Raw genomic sequence first — 17,500 nt, 5'->3', positions numbered from 1 at the left:
GGTTGTGTGTTTTATGTCAAAATACAGACTTCATCCAGTATGTATGTACTCCACTTCTAAGTCTCACCTTAGTGACATCTAAGAAGCCCTTGAGCTGGTACAAAAGCTTGCTTTCACTTCAGTAGCATTAGTGCTACAGCTTCTTTGTCATCAAATACTAAAAGACACGTGCTTTCATGTATGTGGGGCCTCATTTAACTCTGGCCTCCACCTATACTAGCAAACATTTCAATCAGTTAAAAGAATATGGTTGGCTTTCCTTTGAGTCCCCATCTCTGCCTAGAAATCCTAGTAGCAATCATCACTAGTTAAATAATATTGCTATGCCAGATTTCATTTTTCATTGACATCTCTGACTTACTGCAAATAATACAAAGCCAGTGCATTTACAAGAATACAAACCTTAATTAAAAGAGAAAAAAAAGGAAGCAGTAGAACAAATATAGGGTTCTACCTTCTGACCGCACCTGCAGATCTGTAAGCAGATGGCTAACATCTTCATGAAGGTTAAGAAGCATTGTCCAGGCATGTCCACCACACTGCCACAAGGTCTACTGTATTACTTATCCAGGTAAAACATCTCTGCCTTTGTGTTTTTGTCTGTGAATGAGAGCACCCTGCCACAAGCTTGAGAACATTGAGGACCTTCATAATGTAATGACGGATGTATATAGATAACAACACACAGTGCCAGCCTACATTGCAAAAATAGCTAGACTCTGAAAATACCTTGCTAATTTCATCAATCAGAAGTATATTTCATCAATATACCAACCACCGAGATCACACTACAGTGCTGTAAAGGGAAGCCTTCCCTTTAATGCTTTATAGTGCAGTCTCGGAGTTGTTATATTTAAATAGCGGGGGGGTGCAGGGTTCTTGCCCCCCCTGCCTATAACCCTTAGTTTAGGGTTTATTCTTTTTTTTTGTTTTTTCACTATTCGAAGTTTTATAACTTTGATGATATGGTGTTGATCATATGGTATTCGAAGTTATAAAACTTCGTACATATAATATAGACCCCAAAAAATACCCTCCTAAACATCACATAATTGCCCATAAAAGAAGAATAATGTACACCAGCCAAAAATATTAGCAAGGTAATCTTACTGGATGCCACAAGTTTTTGATCATCCTAATGAGAACAGCTGCATATGTGCTTCTGATGACTTTAAAAAAGAGGCAGAAAGAGTACATAGACTAACATACTTTACAAGTGTCTGCATGAAAATGTCCTGTGTGGTACAGTGCATTACAAAGCCATTCCCAACTATTTTAGACAGTGGGGAGAAACTACTGAACAAACAAGTTCTGGAATACAATGTTGCTACTTAAGAAAGTATTTTTTTTTAATAATGGTATTGTATTACAGCAATAATCCCTTGTGGGCATTGATAATGTTTGTTTACCCCCAGATCGCTTTTAGTTTTATCACTCTCATCTTACCTTTGCAACCAAATCATACCATTATGGACAAATCAAGAATTACCATTGCCCAAGTATTGATTATTTCTGAACTGTTCACCTGAGCAAAGCAATGGTTCCCACTCCCATAGTTTGTAGATTGCATAGCATTACATTCTTTATCTTATACAGGAATGACCTACATAATTTAATACATCTAATGACTACACTTACATATTTGAGGCTGTTTCTATTAAGGACATCTCAGTTAGCATTTGCAAGCATTCATTTGATGGAAACACCATTCTTATATCCCATACATGCTTTTTAAAAGTATTTTTGATGCATTTCATCATGAACACTTAAAGCTTTATATCAATGTAATATTTGACACTAGAAAGCAAATGATACAATCTATTCCCCCAAATATATCATTATCTTATCTGTTGTGAATTGACTACACAATTCATTGACTATTCTCAACTTTGGCTGAAAGTTGGACCCTAAACTTCACTCACTCCCATTTCCCAGACAGCATGGCATCTCCTAATAGGACATCTAAATATCCAAAGCATTAATAATAAAGTAGCCCACCTCCATGCCCTCCTAGATATTCACTCCTTTGATATCCTCTGCCTCACTGAAACTTGGCTGAAACCAGAAACTAAAGACAATGAAATCATTCCCCAAGGCTATAACATAGTGAGACAAAACCGAACAAAACGCAAAGGGGGTGGAGTAGCAGTTCTATTTAAAGATGGACTTCATATCTCCACCCTACCATATAATCCAACCCAGGATAGTAACGCAGAAGTCCTCATCACCAAACTTCAAATCAACGCAAACAAATCTTTATACATTATCTGTATTTACTTACCACCGGAAATAATATCACTACAATAGAGGCTATACTAAGCTGGGTGTCTTCTACTTACCCCCAAGAAACAATAATACTAGGCAACTTTAATATTGACTGGAAAGGTGTTAGTGCTGAAAATCCTACCTCTCATATTAACCTCCATGGCTTTAGCCAAATTATAACCTCTACAACCAGAATTAACAAACCGAATAAAAACAGAGCACCTTAGACTGGATACTCATAAATAAACAGAAACAATCTTATAAGGTAGGAACGCTGCCAGATGATGTAAGTGATCATTTTTTGACCTACATCATAAGAGAAATGAAGGATCTTCCCAACCTCCCCACCTTTAGGATAGCACGCTCTACCCAACACTTTAACTCAGAATTATTCCAAACTGAACTTAGTGCCTGTGACTGGAACCCTTTAAAAACCTTTCCACTTGAAGAAGCTGTAAAGTATTTTAACTCTAAATTCTTATCTATCCTGGATAGGCATGCACCTAAACAGTCCATCAGAATGAAGTCCAACCCAGCCCCATGGCTTTCTAAAGAAACCAGACATCAAATCTTGCTTAGGAACAAAGCTTGGGCTAAGTGGAGAGCTAACAGAAATATCTCTGATCAACTAAATTTTAGGCAGCTGAGAAATAGTACAAAAAAGGCAATACTTACAGATAAAAAGAACTACTACTGTAAACTACAGCAAACTCACCAAAATAATCCTCAGAAGTTATGGTGTAGTATCAATAAACTCCTTTCCCCAGGACATTCTCTAACACCCACCCCACTTGATGCAGATCCAAATACCCCCCATCAAGCTGCCAATACCTTTAATTCTTTCTTCACTGACATCATACAATCTCTAGCTAGTCAACTTATCCCAGATAACTCAAGCCTTCCCACCACCACACCAGGCTCTCTACCTACATTCAAACTACAACCCATCTCTACTACTCTCATCTATAAATTTATTCAAAAACTCAAGCCATGTACTCCTTCTGCTGACCAACTACCATCGCAATATCTCCAAAAAGCAGCCAAAGTAATTAGGCTCCTTATATAGAATAAAACCTTTCCAAACCCCAGCAGCCAGAACCAAGATTGCTCACTCCCATCTAATCTCTACTCTTCTGTACGCCTCACCTATTTATACCAACCTAAAGAAAAATAACCTTAACAAACTAGCAACTTCCTACAATAACATCGCCAGATTCGCCACTGGCAATCCCTTTAGAACCCACCACTGTCTGAATCTTTGGCAACTAGACTGGCTTGAATTCCAAAACCATCTGATAATCTCCCAACTCATGATTGCCCACAAGATATTCTACCAACCCAACACCACTCCTATACTCTCCAATCTCTTAATCCCCTATAAAAATCTGAATTCCCTACGTTTTTCTAGCAAACTCCTCGCTAGTATAACCAAGTCTAACAACATAGCTGGTGACTCTCTGTTTACTAACGCAGCAGGAAAAAACTGGAACCTGCTACCCAGTGAACTAACACTAACCACATCCTTGCCTCTCTTTAAACAAAAACTCAAAAAACACCTCAAAACGCACTGGTTATGCCCTTGTAGTAACCCTGACTAACTACACTCTTCCACCACTGTTTCTTCCTCTTCCAAACAAACTAACAAACATTTTAATGCTTATTCATGTAAGCAAGGCTGATACTGTTTAAACTCTAATCAACATACTGCTGAAATCTTTCTACTTGATGTGAAAAATTCCATAAGAATCTTACTGTGCTACATTTTTATTGTTGCTTTTTTAAGTGTAAATATTTTTACTGTTGTTTTTTTCAAGTGTAAATATCTTTCGTATGTAATAATTACGTGTTCTATTTTTTATTAATCCTTTAATTTACCTTGTAATGGTATTTTGAATTTTTCTATCTTGTTGGAGCTTTTCTCCCCGGGCCTCTACTGAAAATGGAAATATATCCAGCTAGACTAGCCCGGTTAACAAATGTAAAATAAAAATAAAATAAAAATAAAATAAAATCTATACACTTATATCACACCCCTTTAACCTAATTTTCATTGAAGTAATAATCACCATTGTCTTTATATTGTTTTTTCATATTTTAACAGCTCTGTTACAATTGTAGCATATTACTAATTCAGTAAACATTTATTCCTCTCCAGATCAATAAAAAAGATATAATTTAATATTACTCTCCATTTTTTTGCTCTTAATCTATGTTATAAATCTTTATTTTGTACTTATGAATGCATATATTTCCATTGTCCATACACTCACTTAAAACTGAAGAACAAAAATAATAACCAAAACATTATGAATGCCCAGGTTTATAATTTATCCTTTGTAGATCTACTGGAGCTAAAATACCTGTGACATAAGCAGTTGGCAACTCACATACATACTACATGTGTCTTAAATCAAAACAAAGCCTGAAATATTTTTAATGTGTTACAGTGTAATGATGTACATCCTAACCCAGGTCAAATCGTATTAATAAATTATTAAGCTATCCTAGAAGCACATCCAGGAACAAAGCATCTGGTCTTAAATAATGTCATATCACTATTAATATATATATATATATATATATATATATATATATATATATATATATGTATGTATAGTAACACACACACACACACACACACACACACACACACACACACACACATATATATACATATATATGTGTGTATGTGAGGGTGTGTGTGTGTGTGTGTGTGTGTGTGTGTGTGTGTGTGTGTGTGTGTGTGTGTGTGTGTGTGTGTGTATATGTGTATAAATGGGTCAATATTAGTTCGCTGAAATGTTATTCCGGTGAACACCTATTCATCACCCCCAATCAGCGAAAATTGCATCAGCGATTTGCTGAATTAACTAAGGGCAAAGAAATAGTTGCCCAAAGTTCAACAGACCAACTAGTAGTTGACTCAAACCCACCCACGTGGGGGGCTTTACCCCCCCACACACACACCCTAACTATATAAACCAACCCCAAGATCCCACTATAGTGTAGAAAAGAGCAAAGTTCTGTAGTTGTTTGTTGTGCTTCAGGCAGCTATTTAATTGCCCTTAGTAAATTCAGCGAATCGAAAATAAAAAACAAAAAAACACTTCAAATGTGCTTTTGCAGGGGGGCAAGCCCCCCTGCACCCCAACACCCCTTCTATTTATATATACTAATTCCAAGATTACACTACAGTGGGGATATGGGTACATTTCCTTATCCCCATTGTACCCCCTGTAAAAGTGTGTTTGCAGTGTTTTTTGTTTTTTTATTTCCGGTTTGGTGAACTGGTATTTGCAAAAGTGCACCTTAGCTTAAGTACTTTTGCTGAAATGGGCTCATACTTCTGCTCTGCGAAAAAAATTTGTTTTCATAGAACAGACCTATATATATATATATATATATATATATATATATATATATATATATATATATATATATATATACAGTCATACATACACATATTGAGATTACTGAACTACACACTTGTATAGCAATTTACACTCCTGATATACTCACAATCACATTGACATGTGTAAAATTTTAAGTACAAGATAAATAAATTCTTCCTTTACACTGCATTTTAGTACAAATTAACTGTCTATCAAGTAGAGCTAGGGTTATTAAACTCAAATATTCAGATAAACTACAATTTTCAAGGAATGTAATATAAATACCACAATTCTCCAATGCATATTTTTTATCAACTTCACCTAAAAGTAGAAGACATGTATCACTGTGTACAGTTCCAGTCAATATCCAGAGCAAATACTTTGTTATAAAAGATATGCTTCCATGGAAAACAGCTTCAATAAATAAGGAAACATTAATATTCAGTAAGAGATCTAAATACTAACTGGTCCAAAGAAGACTCAAAATCTTCTCTACCAAATACCAACGTATTTGGAGTATCTCAACTCATCAAGACACGACAGAGAAATGATAAAGCATCTGGTTAAATATCAACAAGACTGTAGCAAAATCAAAACATATGGATAACGACACATGTTTTAAGTGCTGAAGATTCCATATGTGCTATATGAAGTCAGATTAAAATAAAAATGTACTTTAAAGCATGGCAAGAAATGTAACAAATCTTAATAGATACATTTATGTCTCCTTCTAAGTACTTTAGTTGGGAACCTTTGAAGGTGACAACTGTTTTTAACATAACTTTCCCTAATATACTTGACATGTGAAAAAAAAAGAATCACAGTAATATGTACCCAAAGAAAGACTCATGATCATAAAATGCATGCCGCAGAGACAAAATGTGGAAACCAGCAACATGACAAAAACATTTACAGTTCTCCATAAATAGTTAAATAACTGATTCAAAATCAGATTATCAGTTAAAAGAAACTACTATACTAGCCATTGCTCAGCTAATAAGAACAATAAAAAGCTTTGTGCAACTATTAGTACTTTTATTAAACCAAGGAAGCTGCCAACCAACTCCACTTCCAACTAAAACCAACTACAATAGAACATTCCAATTTAATAATTACTTCATAACTGAATTCACTAGTATACTTAATCCACAAGTTTCATCAACAATAAGTTTTACTAAAAAATTATGCCACTACTTTCCTTTTTGCCCTATTTTCTAATAATATTGTCAAAACAATTTCTACAAAAACCTCAGAACTTCATCAACACCAGATAACCTACTGCCAGAATATCTCCATGTTGCTGCTGAAGCCATGGGATATATTTTACTTATTTTTTTCAAATTGCTCTATTTGAAAATCCTAAGTGCCAGTTATTTAAAAAAATAGCACACCATTCATTTAAAGAAGGGAAGCCCTATTTCTAGACATCTATAACTATAAAGTTATAGCCCTCTTACCTCTTCTCTTCAAAGTAATTGAAAATGTCTCCATAAACAAGTCCTGAAATACCACATCATCAGTAAGCTGTTTTTGCAACCTGATTGTGGTTTATGAACAGGTCATACTACTGAAAGTGTATTATTATCATTTCTCAACTTTGTACATCAACAATGTAACCAAGGAAAGAGTGGTTGTTTCATTTTTCTAGACTTGATATAGTGTTCCAAGTTATTCCTAAGAAGACTAACTCAAAAGAACAGATTAAGAAATCACAGACAATTTTATTTATTAAACAGACAACTTATTTGTTTATCAAATAAAATCATTTGTGGTTTCTTAAACTGAATTTTGACTTTCATTTGGATATAACATCTTGCTTGAAATTCATCTGAAGTAGTTTTTATTTTAATGAATAAGACTTACAGACATAGGTTTCAAGAACTGCACCATGTAAAGGTTCACAAGCTACCTTAGCCAGCAGAGAAAATGTGTCTGTTTGCAAAATGCATTCTCACCCTACTGACCTTTCAGCTGGATGTGCTTACAGAATATGTCTTAGGGTCCTACTGTTTAATATCTTTATAATTAACATGTGTTCAGCCATTAAACATTATTCTTCAATTCAATATGCTGATAAATCAATATTAGTAAGCTTTGCTCAGTTGCTCTTTACTTTACCTAAAAACTGGCTAAAACAGACTCAGTTCTTTCTGAGTACAAAAAAAGAAAACTAATTGTCATAACCACAGTTTCATGTTTTTTCAAATGTGAATATTATAAAATATTTTCATCCACAAAAAATAGTATACATATAGCAGCCCAAAGATCTTCATTGCCATCACAGACCAAAATTTAAAATTAGATCATCATATATAAATATACAAACAACATATTGCAAGCTAGGATTACTCTATAAAGTAAACTCCCATTTGTTCCAGTCCCCTTCAAAAAACACACATCACACCAAATAAAGTTTGGCAACCTTTATTAAACTTCCATAAAACATAGCGTTATTGACCAATATTTTAATTTATTAATCACAGCATAAACATCCGTGTAAGTGTTAATTAGGACAGTGTAACCTCGCTCACCCTGACCCAATAAGCAGTGCCCTTACCCCCGCTCACTTATTTTACTTATCAAGCAGCATCCCATTGCTCACTTTCATTCACACTTATTGAAATAAACATCCAATGAAAAAAGCAGCGTCCTTGCCTCCGCTCACTTACTTTTGCCTATCAAGCAGTGTCCAACTGCTCACTTTCATTTCCCATCTCATTGAATTGAACATCCAACACCAGAGGGGGAACAGAAGAGGGACAAGCCTGGCTTTCTTTTCCGCCTACTGAAACTTATAAAATAACCACACAATCCACAATGTTCTAAAACAGGGAGGGAAAGAAGGTAGCAAGTTCATGTCAAAATGTGATTCCTTACCCAGTTAAATTCACATAAAACCCATTAAGCCCCTCTCTACACTTACCTCATTTCCTTCCAATCATCCTATTTTCCCATTTAACCCTTTCATCCCCCCAGCTAACTTTCTTCCCCTACCTCTTAATTATTTCTACTTAATCCCTGAAGATGTCCCTGGACAAATTGATTTGTTACCAAACCTCATTTGTCAGACTATGCTTAAAGCAGCATGCCATGTACTTCCTTATTACCAGACTTATACTATGCATGCTCAGGCTTCACCAAATTACACTCTAGCCATCTTATAGAATTAGGAAAGAGTTCCAACATCAGAGCCAGATTTATCACAAACCTTCCTAATAATGTTCACTTGTCTAGCACTTAAAACTTGACTAGCTACAGATGCCTAATGTTCTTGAATTATTCCACCCTAAAATGGCTCCCAGTATAACACAGAATCCATAAAAGTTTACAATCATTAGTATTATATTACAGTTAGTTTGTCCACTAGGACAACCATATCTAATAATCAATATTTAGCATTTACACAAAAATATTAAAGTTTTCACAGGGCTTCATGATCTTCTGCATATGGTTCAAAACTATGCAGTATAGTACTGCAGTTAGACCATTGGGGATTTGCACACTTTAAAGTTTCACTTTAAAGGTCACAAGCAAACCTAAAACAGTGTAGATCTTCCAATGAAGCTCTTCCTTGAGATAGCCAACTAAACAAGTTATCAATTGTTTAATATTTCTAATCATTTTAATGGGCAACAAACATTGTATTTACATACTGTATGCATGCTTTAATTTTATTCATTTCAAGAATCTTTGCAAAAAAGCTTTACCCTGCTAGGATAGATACAAGTAAAATAATATGTCTGTCAAGCTGCTTTCTTTATCTACCTGGCAATTTCTATATTTTCAAGCTTTTTTCCAAGGTTATCACTGAGAAGGAGTTCTATCTAGACAAATATTATTGGCAAACAAAAACAAATATGTAAATACTTAGGACAGCAGGATACGGAACAATATCATGCATGTAGGTTTTGTTACGTTTGTCACATGGTATCATTTCTAATTATACAGTGCCCTTAAATAAGAGTAATGCTTATCTGTCAACATTAGCTGATGAAGTTCTGATGAAGTTTGAACTTAGATTCAAACAAAAAGCGTTCAATAAAACTTGTTTCAGCTTCATTAATACTTGTTGCAGTTTCGTTCTGGAGCCACAGAGCTTTTCTTGTTGTTTTAACATTAGCTGATGTCACCATTTGCATGGCACAAACTATTTATTGAAGCCTATAATTACTTTGCAATGTAAGGGGTTATAGGATTATTATATATAAAAAATGATGTTAAAATATTGAATAATATTACAATTTTATATTTAAAAGCTTTCTTTCTAATCATTGACATGTATTAATTCTCTACAAGTCATTATACTCTGTACTGAACTGGTAGAAACCTTTAATCTTCTGTATTTCAGGCCTCTGGCTCAAGTTATATCTGCAAATAAGCTGATTTTGTAAATCTGTTACACTGTTACACTGTTCAAACAGTAAAGAAAAGCAACTAAATATATTAATAAATAAACTAAACGTAAAAGATCTGTGAAATTATTGCACATTTTGTGCATAAGAAAGAGAAGTAAATTATTGTAGAAAAGCATTTCAGGAAGAACAGAGAAATATAAAAAAAATGTAATTATACACCAAGAAGTGTAACCTCAAAATCCCAAAGAGGTCGCAGACAACAACCACATTGTAACAAATTGGTTGAACAAGAAATAACATTATAAATGAGAAATTCTCCTAGCTTGGCTTTCTTTGGCTTGCACTTAGCACATAAATAAGCTTAAAAAACTGTTATGGTTATCATTTAAACATCTTCTATGAAAGATTTTCCTTTTGCATGAATAGCTTGCTTCAGAATATAAGAATACGTTAATATCAGTTTTGAAGAACAAATGCAGACAAGACCTAAAGTACTAATGACAAATTGCTTTGGTGACTTTCTCCTAAAAGGCAAAAGAAAAGTTTATATTCAGACAACTAATACATTAAGAATAACCTGCAATTAGACTGTCATCTTGGATCCCTGTCCACAATGCAAAAAGGTCATTATTTCTTTTTAATTATTATTTTTTACTGACGAAGACAAGTATACATAAAACCTTGTCATTACTGCATAGTCCTTATTTCTCACGATTTTATTGTCTATCAGATTTGAAAATAGTATTGTTTTATCTAACTTACTTTTACACATGCCAAACACTCCTAATAATAAGAACTGCAGCAACCCCTCTGCTGGAATACAGAATTATTAAATATTAATTATACATATTTGGAATAGTGTCATTCATATTTGATTAATGGAAAATATGCTGCAAGGAAACAGAATCAGCTCTTACCCATTCTAACACTGAATTATGAAGTTCCACAGTACTGTATCCTAGGTCCACAGTTTTCTGAAAGAAATGAATTCCTTCTAACAATGTATTATAAATTATTACATACCTGTTTATGCACATGATGTACTACAATGTAAAAGCAACAATGATATTGAGTCATCCATGAAAGAATTTCAAATGTATTTTTAATAATACAACAGATTATCATCAAATATATATTTTTTTCCAAATGCCCAGAAATTCGCTTTTTAGTAGGACACAGAGGAGTGCATGCTTGATTTTACTTGCTTACAAGTAACGCTAGATAATCTATATTTTTTCCAGCATCTTCCTCTAAAATAAAATATTGTTGTCACTCAGGACTAAAAGTCTGGTGTATGTTGTTATTTAATTTAACTTATATACTTTCATAAGATATGTTTCATGTAGTATTTAGCTATAGAATAAACTGTGAATATCACATCATACAATACTTGGATACTTACTTATTTACATAAACACACACATTGCTATAAACGATATTACAGATCTGATGTATTGCCTTTTGATAATAAAATGAATGATGAACTAGCCAATATACTGTTCATGTAAAATATCAATTAGTAAGTACACATTTACTTGCTTTTATGCCACCTCTGGTTAGATTTCCAAGCTCAGTACTACCATTATGTTTATAGTCCATAGATATGAAAAAAATCTGACATCATGATTATCCTTGTTTAAAACTGTTCCTAATGCCTGCACATATGCAATCAGGCTCCCTATAAGATGAACAGGTACTATGACTTTGCAAACTAACTATGTAAAAGAAATATAGTGAATGTTCAAACTCATTGTAACTTTGTTAAAGTATTTGAAGACCTCAACACTCTCCTCCCCAACTCTTGTCACTTATGTATTCTAACTTTGAGATCAGAGTAAATCATTAGTATGAGAAATACTCTGACATTCATTAACCACAGATGTACAAAGTACAAGCTCCCCATATTCACACATAAGGTCTGCTTACTTTGAAGATCTGAATTCTGATGTTCACACTTCCACCTAGAATCATTAATATAAGTTTTTCCTACAGAAATTAGCTTGATTTTGAATAGATTTGAAAGAGAAAAAAAGCAATATGTTTAATGTTTTTTTATTAGTCTATGGTAGACAACTATTAATGTTACATCTATGTTGCTATACTGCATGCCAATCACTATACAGTTTACAATGAATCTTATGCCATTCTAATTCGCTTTTACTTGAATATAACTGCATTTTTTGTTGGTTTACTGACTGATTTTGCAGCATTTATATGTTTACATCTGCTATAGACTACAAAAAACACCTACCCAATACAGAATGTCAAACTGTATATACTAAACGTATCATTAGAATTCTAGGTCACATGACATGGAATCAGGAAGTAAATGGACAGTTGTACAGCCAACAATAAATACAAACACAAGTTTACCATACTTAATAAGCATAGCTCCACTGAAGTAACTAAAGTAAAAAAATATTTATTTTATAATTGGAAAGCCTACTTTACATAATAAGGACATAATTACAGCAAAGAGGAACGATAACATAAATCTTTGCACTTGATCTGTAATTCTGAAATGATGATGCATTATTTGTTGATTTCCTTTAGGTGTTCCACAATTTTGTGCATGTCTAGGAAAAAAAATTCTTCTACTACAGTCTGCTGTCTTTCTTCTTTTATTCAGTGCCAATTACTGTAGCTTCTGCACGTTTTTAATTTGTGACACCTTTGCTGCAAACTAGAAAAATGTGTAAAAAGGTCACACAAAAAACAATTGCTTAAAAACACAAAGAGAAAAATCTAGCAAAGCTAGACTTTCCACTGTGTGACTCCTTAAACCTCTTGTATTAGAGGCCACAGCTAGTGGGGTTTGACTTTATTGGTCTGGATTTGTCTTTAAACAGACTTAAATAGATTTAAAAGAAAAAGTCATGGACATTCAGAATTGCCATTTAGCCGAAACACCTGATATCTTTAAATGGTAATTTGCATTTATCCCATGTTACCTCTAATATAAGAGATTTAAGGAATAACACAGTGGAAAGTATAACTTTGCTGCACCTTTGCTATAAGTAATAGTAATCCACTTGCAGGCAGCTTAACATATTTCAAGTAAGTGCGCCATTTTTATTTTTAAGTTGTTTCTTTTGATTGCTGAATATTTCACTATCTTGTTCATTTTTATGTAGCAGGACTTGTAAATGTATTTATTTTACTGTCTAATAAAGAATTAAATAAAAAAATAACTTGATGGCCAACCTGAATCCCTCTCTCTTGAAAGCGTCATGCTGTCTTATTTATTTATTTTTGGGTCATATTAGTCACATGATGCCTGTAACACCAACTGAGGCAGATGGGACAACAAACTCAGGAATGAAGCATCACCATAGGCCTTCCACTGCACTGTCACTAATGGTACATGAATCAAAGTATGTGGGATGGAGATACGACCCATAGTCTTCTAATCTCCTTATTATGAAAAACAAAAGTGCTTTCTGATGAATTTCTTTCCTTATTTTCTTAACAGTGTACTCATCTAATTACTTAGGAACTAATTTCTAGCCTTTGCTCTGTCCTACTGTAAAGCTTCTATATCTTGTGTTATACCACCCTATAGTATATATTATGCAAGAAATATATATGTGACTTTGCCAATGAATGCACTTTACCTGTACCATCTCCTTGTGATCTAGTTTAAACCTATAAATAACATCTGTATTCACCACCCTCACCTTCCAAAAATATATCTGTTTATATAGTTCAACAAGCAAATTTAGTACTGATCAGACATTTGCCAATATTTACAAAGACTCTCTAAACTATGTTTACAGATAAAGTAGGGACATTTTATGCACATGAATCTAGGAATGACTACCACATGCAAGAACTATAACCAGGGAAAAATAAACATCAGTGACATATGCAAATGTGCAAAAAATCATGTTGAAAGGTTAATACCTCTGCATATGATAGCAAAATATTAAATCTGTCAAATTGGACCTACATTCTGCTGCATTAAGCTTTTGTTATTGATTCATGCATGCAAGTCACCTAAAAAAAGTGGGTCTACATACATACACACTTACGACACTTAATGTTGGGCTCCAAATGGAACCAGGATGAAACAGATGACGTCTGAGTTTTGTTATCTTAGTAACTTCTAATGGCAAAACAAAAAGAGACAAGACTGAAATTCTGAGTTTTGTTATCTTAGTAACTTCTAATGGCAAAACAAAAAGAGACAAGACTGAAATAGGCAGCAAACATACCAGGAAGAGCATTCTTCTTCAGGCATTTTACAGGCTATACAGATCTTGACACTTTCACAATACTGACTTGGGGGGATGACATAAGGTGGGTTGGGTCAGATTAATGGTTAATGTCTTCACCTCACAGATGCAAGATACAGCATTTGATTCTAACTTCTATTTATTGGCTAGGATTATAATACTTTGCATACTGACAGTCTAGTATTTACCTAAGAACCCAGGAACTTCAAATTTTGCACATGCTCAGCTACAAAAGACCTATCAGTTATTCCTGCTATAATAATGTACCTGCTGTGTACAGGTTTCAGAACTCATGATTACATAAGAAACATAAATATAACCCTTTTGCTCCTGGAAGGGTAGGAGCTAGTGGGACACACTCCCTCCAATGAGTTGGTATCCATAATAATGTTGATTGGAATTCCTCTTCTTGCTCCAACATATATGCAATGATTATAGGCTGCTACAGTCAATTGTTTGTAAAACAGTGCCCATCTGCTTCTAATAAAGAAGGATTTGAAAAAGAAGAGTGACAGGCTGCTGCATTTATTTTCTTCATTTGTGCTTATCCTTGACATAACAATTTTTCATGGATTTTTACTCCAGACCTGACCAATGCAACTGAAAAAGAGGAATTCCGATCAACATTATTATGAATGCCAGCTCAATAAAGGAGTATCTCCTATTAGCTCCAACCCTTCCAGGGACAAGTAGATTACAGTTATATTTCTTATGCTCTGGGTTCACCACTGCTTACCTAGTTGTTGAGCTGGCACTTCTTCAGTCTCACTTTTACTGGCAGGGCAGACCATTATATTATTATTTCTGAACTGATTCTTACCTCACGTTGATTCTGGTTAGAGTCATTAAGCAGTCAGGCTTACTATTCATGCAAGGAAGGGTGGCCATGTGATTTGTTACCACCACCACTGCTGACTCACACTGTCCATATGCATTATGGAATGACCTCTGAATGTAATTATACAATATGTGGCTGACAGTACTGTATACAATATATGACTGATAGCATTCATCTGCATGAATTATGTAGGAGATCTTACCTAGATGGGACTGTCTTATTTTCATTAACTCCTTGTTGTCTGTTGGGAATTGTGCTGTATGCTGCTGCCACGACCACAAGGGAATATTTCTCTGTATTCTCAGAGTACTGTATTATACACCTTATTCTGTTATGACTCAATTAATTTAATTTAATTGTCACACTTGATGGGCAAATCTATACCTACATCTGGCTGAAGCACAGACTATACTCTGTATCATAAGAAATATCTGCTGTGCACATTTTATATGGTATACAATTAAGTAATACTCACAGACTGAAGAAGGAAAGGTTGATGGTAGGGGTTCCTTAACAGCTGACCTAAAATAGTTTAATTAAAAACTGTTAACTGCAAAATCCTGGATCACCATGGGTTTTGAAACAAAATTTTCAGTGACGGGCAAGTCACCCACCATGTAAAAGGCTTTGTGCCCCAGTACCCCAAACTGCATATAATCACTGCACACTGGGATATGAGAAAACTCTGACTGGAGCAGCATATTTTGATATTTTGATATTTTGCTGGCAGCACATTTTGCTTATCCTATTTCTCAAACAATTTGTTTTCACACAGCTGAGCATATAAAAATAAGTCCTGGGATGCAGCATAGAATAGCACTGTTCTTCACTGCAATGCTAAGAGTTTTATAAAAAAGTATCATAAAATGCAAGTATGGGTTTATGAAATATAGATCTAGTGGGTATCATGAAGCATGTTGCAAGCCATGTATTAGAAATCAAAGAATCTCTTTATACGTCTAACATCCTTTTCATTCTAACTATTTGGATAGCTGGAGTAGTGGGTGGGTCCAGTTCATTATAACATGCTTAAAATAAAAGCAGCCGAAAGCTAGATCCAACCCCCCCCCCCCCCCAAAGAGCTGTGAATTGCAGAACAGTGAACATAAACACTGGAAATACAAACATACTGAAACTTCAATGTATTTATGTTGACTTACTGTGGTAAGTCTTCATTTACTGACACCCTTGGCTCATTCAAAACAATTGTACCTCAGGAGGAGGATAACATAAAAAACAATCAACATGACCTGAATTGCAGGACAGTAATGGGACCCCTTCATATGTGGGCATATGTGGACATATCAATAAGGGCAGCATTTACTCCACACTGTAAAAGATATCTTTGATTGGACTGTTTTTTTATGCACAGACCATTGCTAGTTTAGGATTACATGTACTGCTGCTGCCATATTGAGTGACTGCTTCCCTGTTTTATGTTAGATTATTAGTATTACTTTATGCAATTATTTATTTGTTACCCTGATCATCCACTATCCACAATCCTCTTTTCAGGGGTGACCCAGGTGTATCGTCTCATTAAATTACTTTCTCAAAATCAAACAACAGTTAGATAGAAAGAGAGGGAATCAAATATATTTTTCTTGTCTACAGTAACTTCTTTAATTTTAATGTAGAGGTTTCCAAAGAAACATTTATTGACTTAACTAGAACAGGAATACAAAAGAGCAGAGCTGATTTCAAAGTGATTTTGTGACACCATCAAAGAGTTATTTGGGAACATTATCTGGGACAATTATTGCATGTAATGGGATGATACAGGGCTTGGTTTTGATGTCTAGCCTCCTCAAAATCTTTAGAGCATGTCTAGAGAAAGGTACACCTTTACAAATATATCCCAGAAACGTGCAACATGGTTTCATGAGTCACCCAATCCACATCTGCAGTTCAGAATATTTTGATAATTACATAGTCAAACAAGGCTTTAAGTGACACGTCTGACAGACAGGCAAAACTTTTCTGGATGTTTGAAAGAAGTTATATGTTGAATCAATGAGAAACATGCCTTACTGCAAGGTTGGCATTAAGTGCATCGTTCTTGGAAAGAGGTTATAAACTTTATTTTGTTCATGATCATTTGTTTATATCTAAAAATCTCCAAATGCAGTAATGACAAGACAACATTTTTAATGCTTCTGATTGAAATGACAGGCATCCAGGTGATGCAAATTTTTTTAGTAATGAAACAGAAAACAAGATAGAAATACACACATTTATAGTGACAGAGTAACTGCTGAAGGGGTAATTAAAAAGATGCAAATATTTAACAAATACAAGGAAATGCCAGCATTTTTCCAGTGGCAACAGATCATGAAATCAAATAAACCAAATAATATATCTCCAAATGACCTACTTAGTTTTTATATGAGCTTGTTATTATCCATTTATTTATTT

At 34.3% G+C, this 17,500-nt stretch overlaps 1 protein-coding gene across 8 annotated transcripts in view; it reads right to left on the bottom strand.

The window, feature by feature from the left end:
- Positions 1-17,500, bottom strand: part of SOX5 (SRY-box transcription factor 5) — a 1,045,264-nt gene that overhangs the window by 570,463 nt on the left and 457,301 nt on the right. The window lies entirely within an intron of this gene.

The sequence above is a fragment of the Protopterus annectens genome, chromosome 11.part0 (assembly GCF_019279795.1).
Source record: "Protopterus annectens isolate FY-2018-M chromosome 11.part0, PAN1.0, whole genome shotgun sequence".
Classification (NCBI taxonomy): Eukaryota; Metazoa; Chordata; order Ceratodontiformes; family Protopteridae; genus Protopterus; species Protopterus annectens.
Note: the sequence above shows the minus strand (reverse complement) of the source record. Positions and strands in the feature narration are given on the sequence as shown.